Consider the following 16,669-nt stretch of genomic DNA (forward strand, 5'->3'; position numbering starts at 1 on the left):
TCTGCATGTGGGCGGACCCGCCTGGAGACGGAAAGAGGAGGGGTGTCTCAGTTCCTAAGACCATTGGAAATATGTGTTTTTGGAAGGTCTTAGGCAACCCCTGTGAAACGGTAGTTTGACCCCTAAAGGGGTGCAGCCCCCAGGTTGAGAACCGTTGACTTGGACTCATGGCAACTGTAAATATTTGTGGGGACAGACAGCCTCATCTTTCTCCTGAGAGCTAATGAGCTCCAAGTGCTCAACTTGTGGTCAACAGCCCAATGCTTAATCCTCTGCCCGATTTACAAGACCCCTCCTCACTGCTGAGCGTGACCCTATAGGACGGAGTGGAATTGCCCCCGTGGGTTTCTGAGGTTGTCCTTGTTTACAGGCGCAGAAAGTCTCATCTTTTCCTAGAGCAGCCGGTGAGTTTAAACTGCTGATATTGCTCTTTGCTGCAGCTTGCTATGCCTCCAGGTCTCCTTACAAGACCTGTCAGTTGGTTGAGAACCACAGAATCTTATTTACCGGTATACTGCTCATTTTGATCTTCTCTTAGCTGCTTTGAGTACAAATCTCATTGTTTCTTTGCACACTCCGTATACAAATTCTACTTTCCATTTAAAAATCATCCTCCCAGGAGATGAGCCAGTCAGGGTGCGATGTAACAACGATGAGAAATACAACTTTCCTCTAGTTTCTAAATGTTTCCTCCCCGCTCCCACTACCGTGACTCAAATTCGACCTTGCAAGTCTGGCTAGACCAGAGGATGTGCACTGGTACAGATAGGAACTGAAAATACAGGGAATCCAGGGCAGATGAGCCCTACAGGACCAGTGGTGAGAGTGACGAAACAGGGAGGGTAAAGGGAGAATGGGTAGGAAAGAGGGAACCGATTACAAGGAACTGTGTGTGACCTCCTCCCTGGGGGACAGACAACCGAAAACTGGGGGAAGGGAGACGTCGGACAGGGCAAGATATGACAAAATACCAATTTATAAACTATCAAGGACTCATGAGGGAGGGGGGAGCGGGGAGGAGGGGAAAAATGAGGACCTAATGTTGGGGGTTTAAGTGGAGAGAAAATGTTTTGAGAATGATGTACAAATGCGCTTTACACAATTGATGTGTGTATGGATTGCGATAACAGTTGTATGAGACCCTAATAAAATGTTTAAAAAAAATAAAAATCATCCTCCCTATATTGAGAAGACTCTGCCATTGGACTAGACTCAAAATCACTTTACTAAATTTTAGTTGCTAGATTTTCCCCAATAATTGATTTATTCATATAATATTTTATGTGATGTTGGAGTTGTTCTATACCTGTCTGAGCCCCATGTGGCTATGGTGCCCTTGAAATGTGCCTACTGGGACTAAGAAACTAAGTTTTTATTTAAATCAAAAAGTAACAAATCTGACTAAAAATGAACAAACACATCCCCATTGCTGTCAAGTAAATTCCAATGCATAAATACCCTATAGATTTTTGAGCAATATTGAATTTTTGATGCTGTAACCTTCAAAGGAGAAGACTTTTGTGTTAGTCCGGGTAGACTTGAGAAACAAATCCAAAGGCACTCATATATACATAAGAGAGCTTTATATCAAAGAGAAATTGTTTTGATAGTATTAAGAAAACATCCCAGCCCAGTCCAGATCAAGCCCATGAGTCCGATATTAGCCCATATGTCTGATACCAGTCTATAAATTTCTCTTTAGATTCACATACCACATGCAATGACACCAGATTCAGGAAGCTCATGAGCCTCTGGGTAGAAAGTCTTGTGGATCCAGTGGCAGTGGTAGCATCTCAGCACTGGTGTGGGTCTCTACTTGGCTCCTTCAGCTCCAGGGCTCTGGCTCCATCAGTGTAACTCCATGTGACTTGTCAACAGGAATGTCTCCAGAGAGACTGTGTATCCCACCTCCAGGAAGGAATACTGGAGTTCCCAGAATCCTCAGGAGAAGGCCATGCCCACACAGGGGCATTATTGGCTATGACCTGATAGACAGGCCAGACTTTACCCTTTCACTCAAGTTGACAGTAGATTTTGTAACTGCCACACTGTCAAATTTTATTCCTATGGAACAGTTGGTGGATTTTAACAGCCAACTTTTAGATTAGCATCTAAGTGCTTTAGCCAATATGCCACAGGACTTCTTCATGTATGATTAGCAAGTATCATATTGAAGGAATGTAGTTATGTACATATGTTGAGAATAATGTTGATAGCTACTAATTGAACATGCTTAATGGTATTTTTGAGCAATTTTTTCTAAGAAAGATGCCATTTTTGTTGAATTAAACACTGATTCATTTTTACAACAATAAAAAGTTCATCGAAATACATTAATTTTTTTGTATTTGTATTTGTTAATATTGGAAAAAGGGTGACATAGGTAATTATATACTGTTTTTGTTGTTAAGTGCCCTCAAATGATCCTATGCATAATAGAATGAAACACTGCCCAGTCCTGATCCATTCTAATAGTTTTTGTTATAGTTGAACCCATTGTCACAGCTACCAAGCCAATTCATCTCATTGAGGGTCTTCCTGTTTTCTGATGCATGGTGTCCTCCAGGGATTGGTCTCTTCTGACTACAAATCCAAAGTATGTGAAATGAGGTCTCAGAATCATTGTTTCCAAGGAGCATTCTGACTGTACTTCTTCCAAGATAAATGCGATCTTCGGGCAACCCACGGTATGTTCCATATTCTTCACCACAGTCTTCCTTATTCGATGTCCAACTTTCACAGGCATATATGGTATGCATGCAAAGTAGCATGGCTTAGGTGAGGCCCACCTTGTCCCTCAGAATGACATCCTTGCTACTCTTCACTTCAAAGAGGTCTTGTGCAACAGATTTGCCCAAGCAAATACATCCTTCGAGTTTGTTTGTTTTTGTTTTTTTTTTTTGGGGGGGGTGACTGCTATTTCCATGAGCATTGATTATGGATCCAAACAAGATTAAATCATTAATAACTTCAATCCTCTCTCCGTTTGTCATGATGTTGTCTATTGATCTAGGATTTTGCATTTCTTTACATTGATTTATAACCCATGCCAAAGGTTGCAGTCATTGATCTTCATCAGCAAGTGCTTCGATTCCTCCTAGGCTTCAGCAAACAAGGCTGTATCATAGTTGTTAATAAGCCTCCTTCCAATTCTGGTGCTGCATTCTTCTTCAAATAGTTCTACTTCTAAGATTATTTTCTAAGCACATAAATTGAATAAGTATGGCAAAATGATACAACTTTCCTGATTTCAAGTTATGCAGTATTTCCAGTGTTCTATTCCAGTGACTGCCTCTTGATTGGTGTACAGGTTCCCCAGGAGCACACTGAAGTACATTCCCATTCTTCTCAATACCATCCATAATTTGTTAGGATCCACATAGTAGAATGCCATTCCATAGTGAATAAAACACCAGTAAATATATCATTCTGATATTCTCTGCTTTCAGTCAAAATCCGTCTGATATCTACATGGATATCTCTCAGTCCATATCCTGTTCCCAAATCTAGCTTAAATTCCTGGCAGCTCCCTGTTAGTATACTGCTATGATCCTTGTTGAATGATGTTCAGAAAAAAAAATATTGTATGTGAAAGTAATAATATTGTATGATAATTTCCACATTCTATTGGTGTACCTCTCTTGGGAATGGGTACAATTACACATCCAGTCAGTTGGCCAGGGAACGATCTTGCAAATCTTAGGGTAGTGCTTCCTAAGCTTGTTGACACATTTCAACGGCTATTCCATCAACCCCAAGGCTTTTATTTTTCCCTAATGCCTCATTGCAGCTTGGACTTTCTTCTTTCTATACAATTGGTTCTTGACCATGTGCTACCCATTGAAATGGTTGGATGTTGACAGGTTCTTTTTGATGAAGTGACTCTGTACTCTCCAATGTGTTTTGATGCTTCCTGCATTGTTAAATATTTTTTCCATAGAATCTTCCAATATTTCAACTCAATTTTTTTCTTCAGTTGTTTCCACTTGATAAATACTAAACACATTCTTCCTTTTTGATTTTCTAGCTTCAGGTCTTTGTACAATCCTTTCTCAGACCTTACTTTGTCTTCTTGAGATGCCCTTTGATACTTTCTGTTCATCTCTTTTACTTCATTATTTGTTCCATCTGTTTTAGCCACTCTACAATCAAATGAAGCTTTCAAAATGTCTTCTGACATTCTTCTGTCCTTAATATTCAATGAGTCAATTATGTTCTGGAAACTCAAGTGGGATATACTTAAGGTTGAATTTTGGCTCTTGTGGACTTCTTTTAATTTTCTTTAACTTCAAGCTGAACTTACATAAGAGCAATTGATGATCTGTTTCACAGGCAGTCCCTGGCCTTGTTTTTGGCTAAAGACACTGAGCTTCTCCATTGTTTTTTTCCACAAATGCACTCTTTTTATTTCTGTGTATTCCATCGGGAGATATCTGCTAGTGTAGTTGCTATTTATGATGTTGAAGAGAGGTGTGTGCAAAAAGGAAGTCATTGGTCTCACAAAATTCTCTTATGCAATCGTCAGCTTCTTTTTTCTCACCAAGGCCACATTTTTCAACTACTCCTTCCTCTTTGATTCCAACTTTTGCATCGCAATCCTCAATAATTATCAATACATCTGGTTTACATGTTTGAGACTGAAGATGCTGGTAATTTTTTAGTTTCTGCATCATCAGCTTTAGTGGTTGGGAAATAATAATATATATATATCACATTATGGAAAAAAATTATTATCTGTTAGTTACTTTTTCATAAACTTTTGGAAATATATATATATCATAAAATTCTTCATGGAAACTTTTGTAAAAAATTCTTTCCATTAAGAATTCATGGGGTGAAAGGGAGATGATGTCAAGGAGTCCAAGGGGAAAAAAAGCATGTTTGGACACTGACTGTGGAAGCAATTGTACAATTCTGCTTGATGTGATTGTACTATCGGGTAATATGATATATGTATTAACTCCAAATTAATAATATATATTTCTTATAAACCAGGAATGGTTTTTGGGCCCCCACTAAATCCTAGTTCCAACTTAAGAACAATTAGTTCTTACATCATGACCCTGTTTGATACTCACCCTCAGCAACCATTCTAAGTGAACACTAAAGGGTACTATAGCAAAATGTGACAAAGAACGTATATGGTGCCTGGCAATCAGCTAAAAGAGTGTCTGGGGTCTTAAAGTTTTGTCTCCAAACAAGCAGCCACCTAAGTGGGATGTCAACTAAGACCACATGGAAGAATCACACCGTTATCAGTCACCGAAGAATTGTAAATCATATAACCCGAAGTCAAAGGAGGGATTAGTATCAGAGTCTAAATTGTGAGAATCCGATTTGCAGAAGGCTATGGGTGACTGTGGGCGCCCAAGTTTCATTTGTGGGAACTACACAGGAAATAAGCCTCTGGTGAACTTCCTCTATCCACAACTGAGGGATTAGGAGGAAAGTGGGTAATAACCAGACTGCACTGGAGAGATTAGTATAGAAGATCAAGGGCATAACTCTGACTTGCACAGTTACAACTTTGTTGTTTCCCCTCTGATCCATGCTATACCTGCTCTAGTTTTCAATGTTTCCTGTACTTTTGTTTTTGTTTGTTCATATTAGTGCTTATCTCAGAGGTGTTATGTCATTGGATGTCACTCTCATGAAGCTGTGTTATATGTTTTTCTGTGTTTAGGTATAGGAAACCTAGGATTGATGAACCTTTAGGGACAGCAAGTATAATAAGGGCTTTTGGGGACGTGGGTACAGGGGTAGTGGTGGGGTGAGGGTAAAGGGAGATGTTGTCAAGGAGTCCAGGGGGAAAAAGAATGTTTGGAAACTGATGTGGTAGCAATTGTAAAATTCAAGTTGACATGATTGAACTATGGGGTTATATGCATTAACTCCCAATTGATATTAAATTTTAAAAGAATTAGAAGCTTATTACAAATGAAAACAGGAGGTACTATTTAAAATAAATTATAGTCGCCATCCACTAAATCGGGAGTTCAGGGTTCTATTAGCTGTACTTCTAAGAAAGGAAGCTTAGAATCTAGAGGTACTTGGAAGAGACTTCTGAGTGGCATCTGAGATACATGGAATGCCCAGGTTTCTACGAAGTTGTCTTTCTCTAATGCCCTAAATTACTCAAAAAAAAAAAATTACTCAATCCCATGAATCTCTCACTCTTACAGAATGTGGTGCTTTTTAGTCTATATTCTGATTTATTATCCTTCTCTGGGCACTTCTGTCTGTCTGCTAAATTCCATCTACCCCTAATAGTCACACACATTTCTCTGTGCACCGGAGTTTGTGGGCTTCTGCTTGAGGTGGTGTCTGGAGCTCTTTACTTGGAGTCAGAAATCAAATTCAGCACGAATAGGCACAAAAGGTAGCTGACTAGGTAGACATCGCAGTTATGCATTGCTGCTATAACAGTCATACCAGAATTGGATGCCTTTAAGAAATAGGCATTTATATTCTGATAGGTTAGGAGGTTAGGAATCTACATTCAGTATAATGGTGAGAGGAGAAGGCTTTTTCTATGAGGTTTGGTGGAAGGATCTTGTCTCTTTGGCTTCTGCTTCTGTGCCACAGTGGTAGATATAGAATCCTTTGTCAATTTGAGGGTTAAGAGTGTAGGGGTAGAGTCTAGCTCATCAATCAGATCATAGGCAATGAGGCCTCTGTATGGACGTGGCCTCTCCTGAGAATCCTGGGAAATTTGGTACTTCCTCCTTGGAGGCAGGGGAGACTTCTCTTCTCTGCTACTCCCTGGGAGACATTGCTGCTGACAGGACATATGGAACTACTCTAGTTCCTGAGCTGGAGAAGCCACATGGACCTACCCTGAAGCAGCCAGACCTCTGAAGCCGGAGAATCCACATAGAGACCCCTGTTAGCGCTGAGATGTTTCCAATGGCACTGGATCCAAAGAGTTTCTACCCACTTACCTGTGAACTTCTGTATTCGGCGTCATTGCATGCAGTTTCGTGAGTCTGAAGAGGACTTTATAGATTGGTATCACACATATGGGCTAACACAGGACTTAAGGACTTGATCTAGACTGGGCTGGGATGTTTTGTCAATGTTCATTTGCCCTTGTATATAAATCTCTTTCTTATATACATATCCTGTTTATGAATTTGTTTCTCTAGTCTACCCAGACTAACACAGCCATTTTCATTTGATTTGGCATGGGTCTTTCCCCAAGTCTTTGCTTCTTTTACTTGGTTGTTTGATTGATTTTTTTTTTTATTTTAAAAGAGATTGAATAAAGACACATCCTGCATTAATCTCATCTCATTAACATAATAAAGACAACTCATTCCCAAACCATTAGGATTAGGATTTATAACACATGGTTTGGGGGAAGAAAATTCAATTTATAACATCAAGTTGGAAGTACCAAAGTGATTCCTATTCCCATATTGCTTTCCCATTAGAAGCATTGTTTTCTTAGAATGACACGAGTTATGAAGTGTTGTTTCTGTCATGTGACCTTGAGGCATGCCAGTGCATTGTGACTCTATTTGAAACAGAATAAAACACTGTTGGTCGGGTGTCATTCTCACAATTATTGCTGTGTTTGGCTCCATTATTATAGCCCCCGTGTCCATTCATCTCGGGAAGGGTCTTCCTATTTTTTTTGCTCTCTACCAAGTATGATGCCCCTTTTCACGGACTCACTTCTCCTCAGAGCATAGTCAACCCATGTGAGACAAAGTTTCACCATCCCCATTTCTGAAAAGGATGTACCCACAAAGAGGATGGCTATCTTTCCTTCAAGCCATAGTGTTTGTCTAGCAATCCATGGTATAATCCATATTCTTCGACACGACCATAATTCAAATGCATCAGCTCTTCTATAGTTTTCCTTATTCATTGTACAACTTTCACATGCCTGTGAGGTGGTTGAAAATACAGTGGCTTACGTCAGACAAACCTTAGTCCGCAAAGTAATGTCCTTGCCCTGTGTAGCAGATTTGCCCAATGGAATGCGTCCTTTGAGTTCTTGACTGGTCCTTTGATGAATAGGAATCACAGTTCCAAGCAAAATTAAATCTTGGATAAACTCAATAGTGTGTTTGTCCTAATGCATTGGTCCGTTGGTAGGGGTATTTGTTTTCCTGACATTGAATTGCAGTCCACAGTGAAAGTGGCAGTATTTGATCTTCAGCAGCAAGTGCTTCAAGTCCTCCTCACTTTCAGCAAATGAGAACAGGTTGTGTCATCTGCATATCACAAGTTGTTAATAAGCTTTCCTCTAATCCTGATGCTTCCTTCTTTAAATAGTCCAGTTTCTCAGATCATTTGCTAAGCACATGAATGGAGTAAGTGTGATGAAAGGCTACAACACTGACACACACATTTCCTGATTTTAAACCATGCAGTGTTTCTCTTATTCTGTTCAAATGGCCATGTCTTGGGCCATATACTGGTTCCCCGTGAGCACAATGGAGGGTTCTGGAACTCCCATTCTCCTTAATGCTATTCATAGTTGATTGTGATCCACACAGCTAAATGCCTTTCCATAGTCAATGAAATAAACACAAGTAAACATCTATTTGGTATTCTCTGTTTCCAGTCAAGATGCATCTAATCAGCAATGATATGCCTTGATCTGCTTCCTCTTCTGAGTCTGGCTTTAATTACTGATGGTTCCCTGTGCATTTGTAACTGTTGTTGAATGATCTTCAGCAACATTTTACATGCATGTAAAATTAATGATTTTGTTTGATAATTTCCACATTCTATTGGGTCATCTTTCTTATTTTTCCAATTGGTTGTCCAAGTAACTGGCTTCCAAATTTATTGGCATACACTAGTGAGTGCTTTCAATACTGCATCAATTGTTAAAACAGATCAATCGGTAATCCATAAATCCCAGAAGACTTGTTTTTGCCAATGCCTTCAGAGTCGCTTGAACTTCTGTCTGTACTATGGGTTTGTTATCATATGCTACCTTTTGAGTTGGCTGAATGTCAACCGATACTGTCTGTTACAGTGATACTGTGTATTACTCTCATCTTCTTTTCATGTTTCCTGCATGATTCAGTATTTTGATCATAGAATCTTAAAATCTGATAAATAGAAACTTAAAATGTCTCTATAATTTTCCTGCTTGAGATATCCAGACTCTCCTTTTACTTTCTAACTTCAGTTCTTAGCACAGTTAATTGTAATACTTTATCTTGTTGAGCTGCCTTTTCAACCTCTTTGTTCAACCTTGAGTTTTTACTTCATCATTGCTTTTATTCACTTTAGCTACTCTCTTATCAAGAATACTTTTCAGAATCTGTTCTGACATCCAATTTGGTATTTTATTTCTTTCCTGGCTTTATAATGACCGTTTGTTTACTTCATGTATGATGCTCTCAGTGCCCCACAACTTATTTAGTCTTTGGTCATCAGTGTTTGATCAATCGCTTCTGTTCTGTAAGGTGTCCTAAACTCAAGAAGTATGTACTCAAGATCATAGCATAGTTCTTGTCGACTTGTTTGATTTTCTTCTACCTGAAATGTTTTCTTCTTCTACCTTTTATTGTCTTCAACCTGAAATTCTTTATTACTAAGATCTGTTACACACCACCCCTATCCTTCTTGTGACTGGTGTTTTAGACCGGGTTGACTCAAGGAACAAATCCAGTGACACTTTCTTATATATGTATAAGAAAAAATTTATAACAAGAAGTAATTATACTTAAAAAAAATCCCAATCCAGTCCAACTCAAGTCCTTAAATCATATACTAGTCCATAGGGCCTTATTCAGACTCACACAGCCACAAGCAAGGATGGTGAATGCAGGGAGACACAGGCTGGTGAGTGCAGAATTATGTGGATGGAAGGTTGATGGAAATATGGTAGGGAAGCATGGCAGCTATCAGAGTCAGTAGTAGCGATATGAAGGAAGAGAAATAGAGAGGAACATGCCCCTTCCACCCCCAGAGACAGCATCAGGCTGTAACCTGCTTGACAAGTGTGACTCCACCCATAGCCAGAGGTGAGTAGTGATCTAAAATCTTAAAATCATTTAATTATTTAACTAGTTGGTGTCTCTTCCCAAAGATGTAGTGAATTCTGTTCCTACATAATCCATCTGGTAAGGTTTTCATGTATAGATGTTGTTTATATTGCTTTAAAAAGCATTTTAAAATTTTAATTTATATATTATGATTAATTATGAATTAACACATATCATATATTTCATAGTTTACTTACATCAAAAAATATTGTAAAATTCCTAGCACAGTTTCCAAACATTCTTTTTCTTCCTGGACTCCTTGATATAGTCTCCCTTCTGCCCCCCACCCACCACCCCTACTGTACTATCCCCAAATCCTTATTCAACTTGCTATCCCTATAAGTTAATCAATCCTGAGCTTCATAAATCAAAGAACAGAAAAACATATAACAACTTTAAGAGGGTGTTTAAGTGAAGGTACTTTGGGCCTTACAAAATTCTGTCATGCAAAACTGTAGCACAGAATTCCCAGTTTGGTTTCCAGCACTGAGTTCAATATTTCCCAGTTACAGATATCTTCCCCTTCCTTTCCAAATTTCAAATTCTCATCACCAGGAATTATTAATGCATCTTGATTGCATGTTTAATCTATTTCAGACTGAAGAAGTTGGTAAATTCTTCAATTTCTTTATCATTGGTGTTTGTAATTGATATGCAGTGTCGGCATTATCCAATTACACATTGTATTGTACTTCAAAATAGGTCTTGAAATGTTCTTTCTTTCTGATGATGAGATGTCACTCCTCTGAAAACCGTCTTTCTCGGCATAGTGAACCATATAATTGTCCAATTCAAAATGCTAAATACCATTCCATTTCCGCTTACCACTAACTAGGAAATTGATCTTAATGTGCTCCATGTCACTTTGGATGACTTCCAATTTTCTGGAAGCCCTGTGGAAGGAAGCCCCGATGGCATAGTGGGTTGCATGCTGGGCTGCTAACCAAGGTCAGCAGTTTAAAACTCCTAGTCACACTTCCTTACTCTAGAAAAGAGTTACAGCTTCAGAAACCCACAGGGGCAGTTCTACTCTGTCCGATAGGGTATCTGTAAGTTAGAATCCACTGTGTTGAGTTTGGGGCCAATTTTCCTAGATTTGTACTTTGTACATTCTTGGATTCAGATTATTAATGGTTGTTCACCTATTTCTTCTCATTTTGAGTTGCACCGCATTAGCCAATGAAGGTTCCACAAGTTTTGTTCCATTCCAGCAATTGAAGTTGACTTTATTTTGAAGAATCATTTGTGCTCCAATCATAATTAAATACCTTCTAACCTAAGGAGCCCTGTAGGCATCATCAGTGGAACTTTAGTTTGCTAGTCCTAGGTCAACATTTTGAGCAAGCCAATCACTCATAGGAGAAAGATGAGGCAGTATCTTCCCATAAAGACCTATAGTTTTGGAAACCCTAGGGAGCATGTCTGTCTGTCCTAGAGGATCACTGTAAGTCAGAATGGACTCTGTGGCAGTGGTTAGCAGGCTAAAGTTTATCCAACAGGGCCACCAGAGCATCTTCACTATTACTATCTGCTGGGTCAAAGGCAGAGCAGGTACATACTGCCCACACTTCTCAGATGAGTAGGGCTTGTAGGTGGACAAAATGTTTGGTTTGATTTAGTTTGGCTTTTACGTGGACAAGGTTTTTAGTTTGATATTTTCCCAAGGTTCTAAGTCTTTATAGCACCAGAAAACCTCTTTTTTTCTCCTGCACAGTGGCTGGTGGATTTGAACTGCTGATCTTTCTGCTCACAGGCCAACTTGTAACCCATAATTTTGTAATTATAATGATTTTTGAAGAAGAAATTATAAATGCTACTTTACGAAGAGTAATCTGGAAATTGGTGGAGATCAGTGAATTGATAGCCCATTCAGTAGTTACAGAGCACGTGAAAGCAATGAATCATCTAGAAGATCTTCTTAGATAAATCAAACTCATTGAGGAACTCCGGAGGTCATGAGATTGTGAAGATGGGACGGTGGTGAGATAGCTGCTTCTGCACTCATTTCTTACTTCTTTCATGGTCCTTCTCCCTTCATACAACATATTCTGGGGTTTTTTGGTCATCAACTTTGTACATATTGTTACTTTTATTTCATTATCTCCAATTAATTTTCAAATCTTCGCTAAATCAAGATTCTTAGAATATGAAGTGAATGTGACAAAGTTGAGGCAGACAATGAATGATACAAATGGAGAGATTATTGGAACTCTTGAACACAACAAATTCATTCAAACCATAAATATTTTTAGAATGTACTATTTGGAAGGTCTTTTTAGTCAAAATGACTATAAAATTTCTGGATTTGGAAACTGAAATCAACCAAAGACACAGGTTAAGGAACTGGATAGTGCAATAGCTGCATACCAAGTACCAGAAGTATTCATTTGCTCAAGCAATGAAATCACATCTGGAATGGCAGCTTCAATTGGAGTCACCACCTGGTTAAGTTTACGATAATCCACTGTCATTCTCCGGGATCCATCTGTCTTCTTTACAGGCCAAATAGGCGAGTTAAACAGGGATGTGGTAGGAATCACCACCCCTGCATCTCTCAAGTCTTTGATGGTGGCACTGATCTCTGCAATCCCTCCAGGAATGCGGTACTGCTTTTGGGTTTGTCCACTTTGTTATTAAAGTCCTCCTCGTCAGAGGTAATCCTTTGTTGAGCGTTCACGTGAGATACAATTACCTTTACTTTCTTGGCCCATTCAGAGAGGTCTATCCACATACCTCTTCCCCACACCTCCTTGTCACCAATTTTCCAATTGTATCTTATATATCAAACCTGAACAAAGGAAAGATATGCAATAAGCACATAAAAAGAAAATACATTGACAATTACAAACCTCGCTTTTGCAATTGATTGTGTGGTCATAACTGATAGGTAGAACTATCTTCTACTACTACCCATTCTGTATGACCTTCACCCTCAGCAAGCACCTCAACTGACTGTGTTTTTTTGCCTGATGGGGTGACCCAGACCTTCATTCCTGAGGGGTCTGGGTCATTATAAGTCCTGTCAGGATTGGGTTGCTGTAATTTACCATTTACTTTAATCACAGGGCATGGTAGCACTAAGAGTCAGCCTATATAATCAAACTTTTTGGGGATTACTGGTGGCAGGTTGATTACATAGGCCGACTCTTAGTGCTACCATGCCCTGTGATTAAAGTCAATGGTAAATTACAGCAACCCAATCCTGACAAGACTTATAATGACCCAGACCCCTCAGGAATGAAGGTTTGGGTCAGATAGGTAGTCCTCAATAGGTAGTGAAACATCAAAATGTCATGATGCTCATTGGATAAAACACTAAAGGATTAAAATATGAAAGTAAACAGAAGTAAGTATAAAATTTTGTTTTGAGTCAGACATCATCCTGTGCTAGCTATTGTCACAAATAGCTATTTATGTGTTAACATTTTATGTAATTACACCATGGACTTCCCCCAAAAGAAAATGTGTGTTGGAAGAAGGACAACAAGATTTCTCCTTTGAAGCAAAGGTGAATTGATTTGGGGTCTTGTCCTGTGGCCATTTTCACGAGGAACTAGTCCCTTGAGAAGGATAGCATGCCTGGTAAAGTAGAGGGTCAGGGAAATGGATCCAAACAGCAGTAGCAGCAATGGGTTCAAACATAGCAATGATTTTGTAGAGGACTAGACAGTGCTTCCTTCAGTTATAGATAGGATCATTTTGAGTTGGAACCAATCTAATACCAACAACACTGGTTCTCATGTATAGCAAGTGCTCATAATTAGTGGTGGAAGAAATGAAAGAAAAATCACAAAAGCCCTCGTGTAACAATAAAGAAGTCTTGAATTATTATTCATATTCGTCAGCAACAACACAACTAATTCTAAAAATAGTTACATTAGCATGCAATTCACAGATTACACAATTTGAACATTCAGTTACATTAAGAAAAGTCATACAGTCATCACTATCATCAATTTCAGAACATTTATTCTCAGTACTCGTTGTTAACACCCTCATCATTTGCCGCCAACCTCCCTTGCCATGCTCCGCCATGATTAGTAATCTATTAACTTTCTCTATAGATTTAGCTACCCTGGATTTGATATACAGAAAATCACACAAAACAGAATAACCGCAATCAAAAGGAAAGCAAAAATATAAAAACCTGAAACAACTTTAAAATGCGTCAAAAGGGAGATCAAGTGATAACGTGCTACATGTTCATCTAACTACATATGCCACAGTCAATTTTACAATCCTCTTGTCAAATAGAAAGGTTATTCACATCGCTGAACTGTCATCAGAAGGAAGTCACTGGAGGTTTAATCCATGCAGGGACCTTGAAAACACATTTTGGGCTTTCACCGTCATCCATATCCTTCTGCAAATCTGGTGGCAGAATTTAAACTTTAATACTATTCCCTCCTTTAGGTATAGATTTTATTATTTGCAGTCCTTGGATCACAGAAGCTGGTGTCCTTCTTCCATGTAGACTTAGTTAACACTTCGCTTAGATGGTTGCTTGTTTTAAGAGAAGGCTTTAACATCCCGGACACTATTCTTTCTGATAGCCAGCCACTGTCTAGCTTCTCCTCACACTTTGTATCACACCCATAGCTACAGTGATCTCTTCATAAGGACCAGGATCCAATAGGACAATATCATAAGAACTAATTGTCCTTAGATTGGGGCTAGCATAAAGTATGAGGCCCACATCTATTCATATATCTATGGTTTACATATATCTCTGATTCACTTTAGAGATATTCTCATCATTTTATGAAAGAGAACACTATAGATTAATCCTCTGGAACATAAAGTACTTCTATTGATAGTTTCATTAATTTATCCCATGGTATAGCATCTAAAATACTGTTGAGAAAAGGATATTATACAAGTACAGGATGACTTCAATACACAAATTGTTGACTAGTACATATTAAACTCTCCAGTGATGACAACTTTACATAAACCATTGCATTGTGGAATAAGGAAAATCTTTCCATAATGCTCATTCCCAAATGCAGAGCCATGTCTATTAGATTAATACATGTCATAAGAAAGCAAGGAGAGCATTAACATTGTAAACATTTGATCGTCCTGGGAACCCTCAATGTAAGAGATCTGAACCAAAGTCTAACAACTGCCAATTCTGTAACTTTGGGCTAGCAGTTATGCTCTTCTTCCCACACTAGGGCACTTCAGCTTTAAATCCAAGGGAGTGTCAGCTCCTTACATGGGTGACAGGTCAGTTTAAGGTAAGGCCCAGTCAACTAAGCTGAGTTTTCAAATTGGATCCTCTGGTGTGGCCTCTGAAGGATGTTATGCATCTTTAAAGGACAGGTCTAAAGTCCCCGTAGTCTATAGGATGCAGTCTGGGTTACCAAGGGCTGGATAGGAACTAGGTTAAAAGTGTCCATTTAGGAAAATAGTACTGGGAATAGTCTCCCTTTGAGTTCTATATAAGTGTTTGTTAAGTGTTGTTTTTATTTTTTTCAAATGGGAGGCGGATGCACCTAGTTTACTCATCACCAGAAGTGTAATTGCCTTCTTTGAGAAATACATACCCTCTTCCTCCCATCTTGACTCATTTCCCATAAGGTTAGCTTAGCACTCTTGTAGGAGTGTCTATTGATTTCAGGTGTTCTTGGTAAAAGGTTGCAGCAATTGTATGGTCATCTCTCTCTACTTCCATCTTGAGAAAATGACTCCAGCCGAGGTGCGCTTTCCTCTGAAGAAGAGATTTTTAAGTTATATGTATAAAAGGGGTGACATATTGTCATCGGCACTAGGTAGCCTCTCTCTGTTGTTTTTTTGGAGATTGAAATAGAAGATTGTGTGACCTAAGGGCAGAAGCAGAGAAGTACCTGGCATTTATCCTGACAGTAGCGGATTCATACCATATTTGTCTTTTTGTGACAAACCCATTTCTTTCAACAAAATATTGTCCAGGCTCATCAGGTGATGAGGTGTTTCATGATTTTGTCACTGTATGTATTTATAAATCCACCAGTGGTTTATAAGTGTTCCAATTTCTCCACACCCTCTCCAGCATTTGTTGTTTTCTGTTCTTTTTTTAAACTGGGTTATTATTATGAATATAAGGTGATATCTTATTGTTATTTTGATTTGCATCTCCTGCATGGCTAGTGATGGTGAGTATTTCCTCATGTATTTGGCAGTCATTCACGTGCCATCCCTTATGAATTGTTTATTCATGTCCTTTGCCTACTGAGGTAGTTAGTTTATTATGCCAACTTGGCCGATAAACACATGTGGGGTTAATTGAAGGGTGGAGGGATAAATGTCTCCATGTGTCTCACCTTTCGAGTTCTCGGGTCTCTTGCTCTGTAATGGTCGGACCAAGGTGCAGTTGCCTTTGCCAGTTCCCTGCTTCAACTGGCAAGGCTCACTTCCTGCAAGACATCCCCAAGGAGAAGCCACATGGACCTACCCCGATGTAGCCCTGGGTGCTGGAGCAGCTGTGTGGAGACCCCTGCCAGTGTTAAGATGTTTACACATTCACTGACTTGGCTTTCCTCCTGCAGTCGGCATCATAGCATCTGTTTTGTGAGATGGAGAAGGACTTTGTGGATTGGTGTTGGACATATGGGTTAATGGGTTAATGTTGGACTTGTGGGCTTGGGCAGCAGCTGGGTTGGGATGTTTTCTTG

This window comes from Echinops telfairi, unplaced genomic scaffold, assembly GCF_000313985.2.
Source record: "Echinops telfairi isolate 266 unplaced genomic scaffold, ASM31398v2 ScPeMD7_4225;HRSCAF=4972, whole genome shotgun sequence".
Taxonomy (NCBI): Eukaryota; Metazoa; Chordata; class Mammalia; order Afrosoricida; family Tenrecidae; genus Echinops; species Echinops telfairi.